The following is a 6,000-nucleotide window of genomic DNA, read 5'->3' on the forward strand; positions in this document are numbered from 1 at the left end:
CGCCGCCTACAGGGAGTGAATCTTAGCATCTTAAAATTGCGAACGATGTATTCGCAATATTGCGATTACACACCTCGTAGCAGTTTCTGAGTAGCTCCAGACTTACTCGGCATCTGCGATCATTTCAGTGCTTGTCGTTCCTGGTTTGACGTCACAAACACACCCAGCGTTCGCCCAGACACTCCCCCGTTTCTCCGGCCACTCCTGCGTTTTTTCCGGAAACGGTAGCGTTTTTTCCCACACGCCCATAAAACGGCCTGTTTCCGCCCAGTAACACCCATTTCCTGTCAATCACATTACGATCGCCAGAACGATGAAAAAGCCGTGAGTAAAATTCCTAACTGCATAGCAAATTTACTTGGCGCAGTCGCAGTGCGGACATTGCGCATGCGCATTAAGCGGAAAATCGCTGCGATGCGAAGATTTATACCGAGCGAACAACTCGGAATGACCCCCAGTATGTTATTAACATGTGTGTTCTTGCAAATGTCTGTATAGCCTGGACATGGATGGCCCCCTCGGGACTGGTTATTCCCTTATGGAAGTCTTTGGTCACTGACACAGTGGCACATGAAAAATAATAAGATTTTACTTACCGATAAATCTATTTCTCGTAGTCCGTAGTGGATGCTGGGGACTCCGTCAGGACCATGGGGATTAGCGGCTCTGCAGGAGACAGGGCACAAAACTAAAGCTTTAGGATCAGGTGGTGTGTACTGGCTCCTCCCCCTATGACCCTCCTCCAAGCCTCAGTTAGGATACTGTGCCCGGACGAGCGTACACAATAAGGAAGGATATTGAATCCCGGGTAAGACTCATACCAGCCACACCAATCACACCGTATAACTTGTGATCTAAACCCAGTTAACAGTATGACAAACGTAGGAGCCTCTGAACAGACGGCTCACAACAATAACAACCCGATTTTTTTGTAACAATAACTATGTACAAGTATTGCAGACAATCCGCACTTGGGATGGGCGCCCAGCATCCACTACGGACTACGAGAAATAGATTTATCGGTAAGTAAAATCTTATTTTCTCTGACGTCCTAAGTGGATGCTGGGGACTCCGTCAGGACCATGGGGATTATACCAAAGCTCCCAAACGGGCGGGAGAGTGCGGATGACTCTGCAGCACCGAGTGAGAGAACTCCAGGTCCTCCTCAGCCAGGGTGTGCCCCTGACCAAGTAGCAGCTCGGCAAAGTTGTAAAGCCGAGACCCCTCGGGCAGTCGCCCAAGATGAGCCCACCTTCCTTGTGGAATGGGCATTTATATATTTTGGCTGTGGCAGTCCTGCCACAGAATGTGCAAGCTGAATTGTACTACACATTCAACTAGCAATCGTCTGCTTAGAAGCAAGAGCACCCAGTTTTTTGGGTGCATACAGGATAACAGCAAGTCAGTTTTCCTGACTCCAGCCGTCCTGGAAATCTATATTTTCAGGGCCCTGACAACATCTAGCAACTTGGAGTCCTCCAAGTCTCTAGTAGCCGCAGGTACCACAATAAGCTGGTTCAGATGAAACGCTGACACCACCTTAGGGAGAAACTGGGGACGAGTCCGCAGCTCTGCCCTGTCCGAATGGACAATCAGATATGGGCTTTTGTGAGACAAAGCCGCCAATTTTGACACTCGCCTGGCCGAGGCCAGGGCCAACATCATGGTCACTTTCCATGTGAGATATTTCAAATCCACAGATTTGAGCGGTTTAAACCAACGTGATTTGAGGAATCCCAGGACTACGTTGAGATCCCACAGTGCCACTGGAGGCACAAAAGGGGGTTGTATATGCAGTACTCCCTTGTCAAATTTCTGGACTTCAGGAACTGAAGCCAATTCTTTCTGGAAGAAAATCGTCAGGGCCGAAATTTGAACCTTAATGGACCCCAATTTGAGGCCCATAGACACTCCTGTTTGCAGGAAATGCAGGAATCGACCGAGTTGAAATTTCTTCGTGGGGCCTTCCTGGCCTCACACCACGCAACATATTTTCGCCACATGTGGTGATAATGTTGTGCGGTCACCTCCTTCCTGGCTTTGACCAGGGTAGGAATGACCTCTTCCGGAATGCCTTTTTCCCTTAGGATCCGGCGTTCAACCGCCATGCCGTCAAACGCAGCCGCGGTAAGTCTTGGAACAGACATGGTACTTGCTGAAGCAAGTCCCTTCTTATCGGCAGAGGCCCTGAGTCCTCTGTGAGCATCTCTTGAAGTTCCGGGTACCAAGTCCTTCTTGGCCCATCCGGAGCTACGAGTATAGTTCTTACTCCTCTACGTCTTATAATTCTCAGTACCTTAGGTATGAGAAGCAGAGGAGGGAACACATACACCGACTGGTACACCCATGGTGTTACCAGAACGTCCACAGCTATTGCCTGAGGGTCTCTTGACCTGGCGCAATACCTGTCCAGTTTTTTGTTCAGGCGGGACGCCATCATGTCCACCTTTGGTCTTTCCCAACGGTGCACAATCATGTGGAAAAAACTTCTCGATGAAGTCCCCACTCTCCCGGGTGGAGGTCGTGCTGAGGAAGTCTGCTTCCCAGTTGTCCACTCCCGGAATGAAAACTGCTGACAGTGCTATCACATGATTTTCCGCCCAGCGAAGAATCCTTGCAGTTTCTGCCATTGTCCTCCTGCTTCTTGTGCCGCCCTGTCTGTTTACGTGGGCGACTGCCGTGATGTTGTCCCACTGGATCAATACCGGCTGACCTTGAAGCAGAGGTCTTGCTAAGCTTAGAGCATTGTAAATTGCTCTTAGCTCCAGTATATTTATGCGGAGAGAAGTCCCCAGACTTGATCACACTCCCTGGAAAAAAAATTTTTTTCCCTGTGTGACTGCTCCCCAGCCTTTCAAGCTGGAATCCGTGGTCACCAGGACCCAGTCCTGAATGCATAACTGCGGCCCTTTAGTAGATGAGCACTCTGCAGCCACCACAGAAGAGACACCCTTGTCCTTGGAGACAGGGTTATCCGCTGATGCATCTGAAGATGCGATCCGGACCATTTGTCCAGCAGATCCCACTGAAAAGTTCTTGCGTGAAATCTGCCGAATGGAATCGCTTCGTAAGAAGCCACCATTTTTCCCAGGACCCTTGTGCAATGATGCACTGACACTTTTCCTGGTTTTTTGGAGGTTCCTGACTAGCTCGGATAACTCCCTGGCTTTCTCCTCCGGGAGAAACAACTTTTTCTGGACTGTGTCCAGAATCATCCCTAGGGACAGCAGACGTGTCGTCGGAGACAGCTGCGATTTTGGAATATTTAGAATCCACCCGTGCTGTCGTAGAACTACTTGAGATAGTGCTACTCAGACCTCCAACTGTTCTCTGGACCTTGCCCTTATCAGGAGATCGTCCAAGTAAGGGATAATTAAGACGCCTTTTCTTTGAAGAAGAATCATCATTTCGGCCATTACCTTGGTAAAGACCCGGGGTGCCGTGGACAATCCAAACGGCAGCGTCTGAAACTGATAGTGACAGTTTTGTACCACGAACCTGAGGTACCCTTTGTGAGAAGGGCAAATTTGGACATGGAGGTAAGCATCCTTGATGTCCAGGGACACCATATAGTCCCCTTCTTCCTGGTTCGCTATCACTGCTCTGAGTGACTCCATTTAGAATAGGTCTCACCGAGCCGTCTGGCTTCAGTACCACAATATAGTGTGGAATAATACCCCTTTACTTGTTGTAGGAGGGGTACTTTGATTATCAACTGCTGGGAATACAGCTTGTGAATTGTTTCCAATACTGCCTCCCTGTCGGAGGTAGACGTTGGTAAAGCAAACTTCAGGAACCTGCGAGGGGGAGACGTCTCGAATTTCCAATCTGTACCCCTGGGATACTACTTGTAGGATCCAGGGGTCCACTTGCGAGTGAGCCCACTGCGTGCTGAAACTCTTGAGACGACCCCCCACCGCACCTGTTTGTACGGCCCCAGCGTCATGCTGAGGACTTGGCAGAAGCGGTGGAAGGCTTCTGTTCCTGGGAATGGGCTGCCTGCTGCAGTCTTCTTCCCTTACCTCTATCCCTGGGCAGATATTATGGGGACGAAAGGACTGAGGCTGAAAAGACTATGGCCCTCATTCCGAGTTGTTCGCTCGCAAGGCGATTATAGCAGAGTTACACACGCTAAGCCGCCGCCTACTGGGAGTGAATCTAAACATCTTAAATGTGCGACCGATGTATTCGCAATATTGCGATCAAAACCGAGTTAGCAGTTTCTGAGTAACTCCAGACTTACTCTGCCTGTGCGATCAATTCAGTGCTTTTCGGTCCCGGCTGACGTCATAAACACACCCAGCGTTCGCCCAAGCACTCCCACCGTTTCTCCAGACACGCCTGCGTTTTTTCCGGAAACGGTAGCGTTTCCTGCCACACGCCCCTAAAACGCCGTACATCCGCCCAGTAACACCCATTTCCTGTCAATCACAATGCGTTCTCCGGAGCGACGAAAAAGCCGTGAGTAAAATTACTTTCTTCTTAGTAAAGTTACTTGACGCATGCGCAGTGCGAACATTACGCATGCGCACTAAGAGAATTCTCACTGCGATGCGATGAAAAATACCGAGCGAACAACTCGGAATGAGGGCCAATGTCTTTTTCTGCTGAGATGTGACTTGGGGTAAAAAAGGTGGATTTTCTAGCTGTTGCCGTGGCCACCAGGTCCGATGGACCGACCCCAAATAACTCCTCCCCTTTATACGGCAATACTTCCATGTGCCGTTTGGAATCTGCATCACCTGACCACTGTCGTGTCCATAAACATCGTCTGGCAGATATGGACATCGCACTTACTCTTGATGCCAGAGTGCCAATATCCCTCTGTGCATCTCGCATATATAGAAATGCATCTTTTAAATGCTCTATAGTCAATAAAATACTGTCCCTGTCAAGGGTATCAATATTTCCAGTCAGGGAATCCGACCAAGCCACCCCAGCGCTGCCCATCCAGGCTGAGGCGATCGCTGGTCGCAGTATAACACCAGTATGTGTGTATATACTTTTTAGGATATTTTCCAACCTCCTATCAGTTGGCTCCTTGAGGGCGTCCGTATCTGGAGACGGTAACGCCACTTGTTTTTATAAGCGTGTGAGCGCCTTATCCACCCTAAGGTGTGTTTCCCAACGCGCCATAACTTCTGGCGGGAAAGGGTATACCGCCAATAATTTTCTATCGGGGGAAACCCACGCATCATCACACACTTCATTTAATTTATCTGATTCAGGAAAAACCACATGTAGTTTTTTCACACTCCACATAATACCCTTTTTTGTGGTACTTGTAGTATCAGAAATATGCAACATCTCCTTCATTGCCCTTAACAAGTAACGTGTGGCCCTAAAGGAAAATACGTTTGTTTCTTCACCGTCGACACTGGAGTCAGTGTCCGTGTCTGTGTCTGTGTCGACCGACTGAGGTAAAAGGACGTTTTAACGCCCCTGACGGTGTTTTAGACGCCTGGACAGGTACTAATTGGTTTGCCGGCCGTCTCATGTCGTCAACCGACCTTGCAGCGTGTTGACATTATCACGTAATTCCTTAAATAAGCCATCCATTCCGGTGTCGACTCCCTAGAGAGTGACATCACCATTACCGGCAATTGCTCCGCCTCCTCACCAACATCGTCCTCATACATGTCGACACACAAGTACCGACACACAGCACACACACAGGGAATGCTCTGATAGAGGACAGGACCCCACTAGCCCTTTGGGGAGACAGAGGGAGAGTTTGCCAGCACACACCAAAAACGCTATATTATACAGGGACAACCTTTATATAAGTGTTTTTCCCTTATAGCATTTTAATATATATATACATATCGCCAAATAAGTGCCCCCCCTCTCTGTTTTAACCCTGTTTCTGTAGTGCAGTGCAGGGGAGAGCCTGGGAGCCTTCCCACCAGCATTTCTGTGAGGGAAAATGGCGCTGTGTGCTGAGGAGAGTAGGCCCCGCCCCCTTTTCGGCGGGCTTCTTCTCCCGTTTTTTTGAGACCT

Source organism: Pseudophryne corroboree, chromosome 1 (genome assembly GCF_028390025.1).
Source record: "Pseudophryne corroboree isolate aPseCor3 chromosome 1, aPseCor3.hap2, whole genome shotgun sequence".
In the NCBI taxonomy this organism is placed as follows: Eukaryota; Metazoa; Chordata; class Amphibia; order Anura; family Myobatrachidae; genus Pseudophryne; species Pseudophryne corroboree.